Raw genomic sequence first — 8,871 nt, 5'->3', positions numbered from 1 at the left:
AAAAAAAGGGGGGGGGGGGGGGGGTATTGTGTCATATTACCAAAAGTACTCATGTTGAAACCTTATGTGACATTCACGAAATTCGAAAAAATCCATCGATAGAATTCAAAGAGCATTCACAATGACGAAGGAAATGATTCTCTTCGATTGGCTGAACATATTGATTAAAAATTGACGGTGGCAATGAGACTTGTACCCGCACTTATCTCGAAATTCCTGTCCCCGTAAGTATCGTGCAGCCCTCTTCAGCCACTCACCTATTGTACCTCCATCATTCCGCGGTAATCGCAGAAGTGCATACCACCAATTGGAGGGAAGACGAAGATAGAATGGAAATACATAGAAAACAGACCCCACTTGACGCAAGATTCCAACCCTGTACACCCAGGATATAAAGGGTTTTGCTAACGTGCCCTAGCACGATCCCCCATGGATCTCCACAGCGATTTGTCAAAAACATTCCACGCTGGAATTTATGCTGCTTTTCCGGGCGTGCAAGCAGCCCCACTAACTCGCGCCCTCTCCACGTGCCTTTCACTCTTCCCTGGTTTCTCTCTACCTACTGTAAATATACGCCGACGCACGTGAGACTAAAGGAATGTTCATTGGAAAAGGTGAACGAGGAAGTTAAAAATTTTTACCCAGTAAATCACATGGAAATTTTAATTTAATCGTTGAAAATAATGTTGACAGTCTACGCCGGAGTTAGGAAGAGTCTATGCTGATTGACCGAATAATCATGAATGAATCATCTATTGTAGAATATGACTAGCTTCTGCGTATTAATTTCACGTCAAGCGTTAAAAATTTTTGGTCGTAATTCCCGGCATATTTCTTGCAAATCTTTATCAAGTGTCAGTTGAACTAAAATTTCAAGAAATTTGTCATTGAAAGTTCTCAGTTCAATAAAAAAACCAATGACAACTATACGTTTCAGTTCAATTATTGTGTAAAAATTCAGGGAACTTGGAAAAATTTTAGTAAATATATTTTGGTTCTTAAGGGGAGCCAACTATAAGTTTTAAAAGTCGTGGAATATTGGAGTGAGATTTCTCAAGCATTGAAGATTGATTATATATGTCTAAGAACGAATAATTAGTGCAAAAAAATTGATTGTTTATTGTTCGTTTGGTCCGCAAACGCTTAAAATGTTGAAAATAGTCCAGGTAGCTCCAATTTTTGAGCTACAGAGGTTTTTTTGTTCAAAATTTTTGAAAAAATGTGTACAATAGCTATTACGGATTGGTCTTTTGAAATTCGACTCCTACACAGCTAATTTCGTTTTGATTAATATAAAAATTTGCGCCATTCATGTGTTAAGTTGGGATGGGAAAATAGAGTATTATTTGTTGACGAATAATATTCGATTTTTCCTCCTCACTTCAAAATAATATTTTTATTTAGTGAATACTTTCAACTTTGAAGTACTAGGCAGATTTGCACTTACCATATCGTCTTTATCACTGCTTCCATCAGAAATCAGTCTTTATGTTGATCAAATGGTAAATAATTGGGTTTAGACTCGAAAATGAAGAGAAATCAAATGATGATGAAAGGAAATTTAATGACAACTGAATTTAGCAGAGCACGAGAGAGAACACTTAAATGAGTTTACCTAATTTACACTAATTTGAAGTCAAGGCCAGAATGATTATGATGTTTGGAATTCAGTACTAACCGTTACACATAATCCAGAAATGATTTTGCTACAACAATTGAGGTAGGTTCACTGAGTCGTATTTATTATACACATGCACTCAGTAATTGTTTCACTGTGTTTGCACAGAATTTGTTTACTTAGTCGAATAACATTTATAATAATTATCTCAAAAGAGTCCTTTTGTTGACTACTCGTAATGAGAAATCTTGCAGTCCATCAGCCGATTCATCGAACAAAAGCAATTTCACTGTTTATTAACTATACGGGATTTGACACTACGAAGTTCGGCGTAGTTGTGTCAATAATCACTCCCGATACTCAAGCATCCGCGTAAGCGCCGGACAGAGGACTTTTAACTGATTCCGGAAACAAGTACGACGAATCTTGAGGAGTTCGCCCTTTGGTACCATCGTTTTCGATACTACGACGAGACTGAAGTTTCATTACAAATTATGAAGAAACTCGCATCCAGTCAATGTCCGAATAGAGGAATAATGCTGATTTTGCACTGTTTCGACACTTCTACCTAATTTATCGAATTCCGTGGATGAGGCCGTGTTTGAAGTTAGGAAATCAACGCGTTTTATACGATTAATTTTCCAGACTATTTATTTCGAAGAAAATATAATTAATTATTTAATTTATTTCAATTTGGAAAAATGATCAAACACAACATATGTAAAATAGGCAGAAAAATTATTCTTGAAATATTAAAAATATATTCTCAATCCTTTCAGGACTATCTTTCGGGCTATTTTACATGAAGGGTGTTATTTTTCATTAAATAGAGAATGGAAGAAAGACAACATTCAATTCTTAATAGATAATAGATAAAGACATGAAATGAAACTGATCACCATCAAGCTCCTATTAGAAAAGCACCTCATCGCATTATGCTATTTCCCGTGTACTTCAAATCGAAGCTTATTTTACCCCTGGAGAGACATCGACGATTCTGTCCGGCTCCATTCGATACTCTCATCACCACCTGGAGAGGTGTCCTGTTTACTTAATGGCACGGACAATTATGCAAAAAAGTGAGAGAAGAGAAACATCGAGAAAGAAAGTTCACTCTAGCACTTGGTAATCCACGGCGCGATTGACATACCAGTCACTGTGAATATCTAGGCTACTATAAGCATCTCGAGAGTTATCTTTATATTCCTGCATATTAATACTTCTTCTTCACCTTCTCTCTTTATCACCAACACACAGAGTGAAAGAAACCTTACAAGGAAAAATATCATCAATAAATATTCACCTCTGGGTGTGCGCCCTGATTTTCCTACTTCTCTTTCTACGCTTCTGTAATTCACCAAAGTAGAAGAAAAAAAGTATATCAAACTCCATCGGACGCTCGGAAATTTATTGCTAATTAGTTTTTCCCTACTGGTAGAAGAGGTGGAGAGGAAAAACTGGAGTAGGGACGTGACGAGTGCAGAATATCGTTGTTTTTCTTCTCTTTCTGGAGAAAGGGAATATTTAAGATCATATTTCTTCTAGAATGGAGAATAATTTTATCTGGAGAAAAAAAATTGGGTTATAAACGCGAGTCACGGCTGCCCTTATTAAATTCAGTTATTGGTGAACAAATACATTTACACTGGCAGAAATACATAGTTTTTCCAGATAAATATTGTATTGATGAAGTTTCTCCTTTGGTCTCACGACTCTTATAGAAGAGAATTAGACCAGAGGGTTTACATGAATGAGTTATCATTTACTTCTCCTTAAATCTTGATTTAAGTAATGGAAAACTTTCAATTAATTGTTCTCTGGCGAGCTTCCCTTTTTTTGAAGATAGGGGTATGTGGCAATCCTGCCTTGATGATGACTCTTACGCTTGATTATTCACCTTGTTCTAATACTAGATAATTAAGTTTTTCTGTGATGTTTGAGTGACTCTTGAGCTTGAACCTCATCCTCAACCCTTATGCTTGCCTCCCAAATTCGACTTTCGTCCTTTATATAAGCCACCACTCTACGGGATGGCATAACCAAGAATAATATCTTACACACGTGTTTCACACTCAGATTCACTACAGATCTGAGATTCTCATGGACCCACCTCCCATCTAAGGAAGAATAAGAAATCGTAGACCCTCGCTTCTCTTAATTTAAAGTCTTAGATATAAGAATCAAGTTGTAACGTTGGCAGCGCTGATTCAAATCAGCTTCAACCTCATCCTTGATTCAACCTCAAAGTCTTGCCACCAGGGCGTTTAACCGTGAGTTGTCGTGTTACTATGGAGAAGTACACGGGAAACCTTTTTTTTTACTTGATAAAATTTATTAGAGTAAAACAAACAATCAATTCTCACAGAACCAAAATCGGCTTGAATCAAACCGATAAATCGACTTGAATCAGACCGAAAAATCGATTTGGGTCAGACCGAAAAATCGACTTAAATCAAGTTGCTATCTACTACCTGAAACAGGCAGAAGTTCGGCGTGAATCACTCCGTTTTTCGGTTTGATTCAAGCCGATTTTTCGGTTTGATTCAACCCAATTTATCGACTTGATTCAAACCGATGTCGGCTTGACACGTTTCTACTTGCAATAAACTACTTTTCGACTTATATCAGACCCGGAATTCGGATTGGCGTAGTCCTGATTTTTTATTTCATCGAGAATTTTTCTCCAATTCTTATGCAATTTGCAACTGTTGTTTTCATCGAAATCTGATTAGACCTATCATCGTTCATTTAACATTTCTGACTTAGCTTTCTTTTTCATTTTTTCATATTTTTCAAAACTGTCCAGTTTTCCGTAAGAACCATGCAAAACTTTTCCTCGGCGCAATTTTTTTTACAAAAACATTGGTTTTTGTTTTTTTAGGGTACTGGATTTCAGACCGACGGTAAGACGGCACAACCCGATAGTTGAGGTCTAACGCCGTGATTTTAGCGCGTAATGCGGCTCAAGCTGGGGTACATGTGACGGGCGTGTAGTTTATTCAATCTGGGGACCAGCGGCGTATTTCTAGCTGGGATAAAGCACTTACTTTGCCTGCGTTCGAGTGGCGAGATTTGCACACGGGTTCTGGAACTGAGTAATTCCTTGGCGAGTGATATTTCGTTGCATCACGACGAAACCTCTGCATTTACGTAAAAATTTTGCGGTACATAAAGTAAACTGCAATGAAACAACTGACATTCTCTAAGAATTTTCTTTGGATCCATTTGTCCTCTAACCCGCAGTGTCTATTAGAGTCCTCACAAGACAAAAAAAAGTAGGTGTCTAGAAGTCCATCAAAAGTGTTTAATTATTTCGTAATGTTTCTCATCCCATTTCAGACCGTTTTCTCTACTTTACAGCAACACAGGAGAGTCAGGGGCTCTGGACACGGGTTCTGGAACTGAGTAATTCCTTAGCGAGTGATATTTCGTTGCATCACAACGAAAACTGTGCATTTGCTTGACAATTTTGCGGTACATGAAGTAGACTGCAATGTAAAAATTAACACTCTCTAAGAATTTTCTTTGGATCCAATCGTCCTCTAACCCGCAGTGTCCATTAGAGTCCTCACAAGACAAGAAAATAGGTGTCTAGAAGTCCGTCAAAAGTGTTCAATTATTTCATAATGTTTCTCATCCCATTTCAAGCCATTTTCTCTGTTTTAAAGCAACAGAGGCAAGTCAGGGGCTAGTCCTCGGGTTTCCCTTGGCATTCCCAAGTCCATACAGACACTCAAGGCGTGCTCAACCACTTCATGCTGGGACGCTATATAGGTCAAGATGGTATATACTATCCCTTAATTAATTAACTCCTTTTCCAAGTACTCTGCCGCCCCCCTTCGCCCCCTGTCATGAACAAAAATGCGAAAAAGATAGAATATAATTACAAAGAAACTCCTTGGGGTTTTGAAAATAAGTGTGCGAGAAATGGGTCGCTCATCTTGGGGAAGGTATTTTGTTTCTAGTATCGTTACAAGAGTAGGCTTGCACTCGGAGCATTCAGTAGAAAATTCTCGAGTTACTCTGGCGTTTTCTTCATGTGTGAAAATGGAAATCTGTAGTGGAGTGCAGATGGTTACTTGAAATGTACGTGTATATAAGCCAAGTGGAACATTTAATTCTGAATTCAAGTGATGGTGAATTCGAACTCAATTTAGAGCAATTAACGCTTAGGCCGCTTTGGGGGCATGGACAATTTATAAGTTAAATTTTTTTCTTATGATAACTATTTGGACTAAGTTTTTCCAATTTAACATGCTCATGTAAAGTATTCATTGATACATAAAAAATGCAATAACAGTTTTAAAATATCCCAAAGTAACGGAGTTATGAAGTTTTTGAACTGCTATTGGTTATCTACATCTTGAAAATCATCCAACTGAGTGGGCTCAAAATTCAATCACAGCTTGATGCTTTGATCTGATGATCCGTTTTTCTACGAAAAAATTTTCAACTTAATGTTTCTCAATGAAAAGACAAAAAAAAATTAAATTCTGCGAAAAATAAAATTTGGTCACTGAAAAGTTCACAATTTCGTTATTTTCAAAAATCTTTTTGTATAATTTTACGTTTCACATATTCGTAACAAAATAAGGAAAATAAGTCTAATAGTTGCGCAGAAAAACGGAATTTCCGCAATTCTTTCACGCCCCGCAAGTGACAAGAGGTTACTCTTAAGGCTGCCAGTAAATAATTGATTTATTTTTTGATTGATTATATGCACCTCTTATTTAGAATTCTGATAGTAAAAATATCACTTTTGTCCCAAATCTTTTGTTAACACAAATTGTCAATTAAATTTGTCAAAAAAATTGTGCGCCCAAAAAAATGGAAATGAATTCGATGAGACTGCGTTGCCCTCTCAATGCAAATATTTTCATATTCGCATGAAAGGATTCCATACCCAAGAATTTGTTCATAAATTTCTTTGGTCCAGATGTGAATTTAATTGTTTCACAGCTTTAAAAATGGAAATAAAAAAATGAAACGCAAAAGAAGAGAGAATAATTTTATGTGTGTCGGATACTCCACTTTCATATGAAGAGCTTTAGTCAAAGGATGTACCACTCTCCTTGAATCAGAAAGTAGGTCAAGCTCCGGTATAACGTGGCATCTACTAATTAATTAGGAAGTCTTGACGTTATACTGAAGAGCATTTCATTGGTCGTCTGAATACATCACACTTGATGCTGATTTACCTGGTGTATGAATTTCTCTAATGAAATATCTCAGTTTAATCCTTGAAAAATATATCATCTAATGAATGAGGGAGAGGAAAATAAACTAGAAATTACGTAAAAATTGAATCGGGGATAGAACGGAAAAAATGGATGCAATGAAACAATGAATTCCAATCAATTTTTCTTAATTCCCATTCATTTTTCTAGAATGTGGAATACCTATTTGTATTCTTCGTCATCAGTAAAAAAATCCTATAATTTTTTTCATCTCGTTTTCAATTTTTAATTAACGACCGTTTAATTGCTGAAACGACCGTCCTCCAGCGAATCTATAAGCAAGAGGGATGCCACACACACATCCACCTACATGACTCCCTCGCCCGACGTACAACTCCAGTTATGCGTAAACGCGGGGAATGCCTGTGATCTAAAGCCTAATGAGCAATTAGTAACGGAGACCCTTCGCCGTATAACGCAAACGAACGTGGTCGCCACATGCCTCTCACTAAACCACGGCATCCGGCTTTTCTCTGCCATCAAAGATTTAGTTGCCCTTTCTTCCTTCCTCCTGCCATTCTACGTCTTTTCCACCAACTCTTTCCTATTTTCCCTAATAAATATCGACGCCTTTGTGTATCAGAAATTGACTTACCAGAATATTTGAGGATTAAAAATCCCTGAAGCAGATAACAATAATCGGTTGCAATACCTCGAAGTTTTCAAAATTACTGGATATTTCAGTCAAGTGTTCCTGCATATTAATGATCGGAATAAATTTTCCAGTGAAATCTGCAAAACTTATCGCTTCGTCTTTTATATACCAAAACTATCAAAAAATACCCGATGAATTTCAAAGGTCAAGGAACATTCGGATGATAATTTTCTGCATGCTGAAGAATTTCTGTCAAAGAAGTGAAAACCATCGACAATATACCGTGGAGGTACCAGTACCCGAACGTGTAATAATTTTCCGGTAATAAAATGCGTTTTTCTCATTATTCAGATGTAGAATCGCCAAAAAAATTAATTCTTTGGAAACCTCAATATTATTCGCGTAGAAAAAAAAACAATTTGATATAAAATTCATCAACCTATGAATAATAGTAAGAGAAAATGGACGAGCCGTTCAGTATCTAAATGAGCAAAGGCGCTAAACCCGAACGGTGCAGTTTCTTGTGCTCGTATACCACGTTAAATGATTCTTCTAACGTGTTGAGTTAATTAAAGTCTTTACTCAATTAGTTATATACACAATTGTTATATTTTTCTCATAAAGGGTCGTCTTTGGTATTTGGTAGAATCTGCTCACTGTTTTTAAGCTTTGTCCAGTTTTCAGAGTTGCCAGTGCTTTGTCCAACTCCTCTACACTGTAATTTTACTCCTTTCTCGTTTTTAATTTTCCTCTGTCATAGATCAATCATTAAACAATAAATTTAATCCTCGGAACAATATTTTGATGAAAAAAAGAATGATACGATGTAGGAGAATTTGTTTGACAGGTGAGGTTAAATGGATCGTTGGAATATAGCGACGTTCGATTTTTCAATGCGTCAGGATCCAATCATCAATTTTTCTACGATTTCGCGTATTCCTTTTCCTATTTTTCAATTTCAATCACTTAATCGGCCGTTCTCTTCACCATAAATAATGATTTTTTTCACACACTTACACTGAAAATTCGTACTTTGCTTCCTGATGAGCGGGAGGAAGGTGAGTACTTCCCGCCCCGGGTGGAAAGTACTCACTTTCCTCCCGCTCATCAAAGAGCAATAGTATATTTCTAACCTAGGGAGGGAAAATAAAGGATCCTCAGCCGCCAGTGCAATTACCAGCCGAGCCGAAGGCGAGGTTGGTAAGCACGCGGCTGAGGGTCCTTTATTTTACTTCCCGTGGTTAGAACGCGATTTTCCGTCTCGGCGTAGGCGCAAAGTCACAGTTCCCTCCCGCGAAGCGGGAGGGAAATGTAACTTTGCGCCCGCCGGAACGGAAAATACGAACTTTCCTTTGCAGGCGTGTTAAAAAATAGCATGTGCACCTCGGGCGGGAAAACATGAATTTCCGCCCTTGATGCAA

The sequence above is a fragment of the Diachasma alloeum genome, unplaced genomic scaffold (assembly GCF_001412515.2).
Source record: "Diachasma alloeum isolate Michigan unplaced genomic scaffold, Dall2.0 Dall_scaffold_00184, whole genome shotgun sequence".
NCBI classification, from domain to species: domain Eukaryota; kingdom Metazoa; phylum Arthropoda; class Insecta; order Hymenoptera; family Braconidae; genus Diachasma; species Diachasma alloeum.
Note: the sequence above shows the minus strand (reverse complement) of the source record.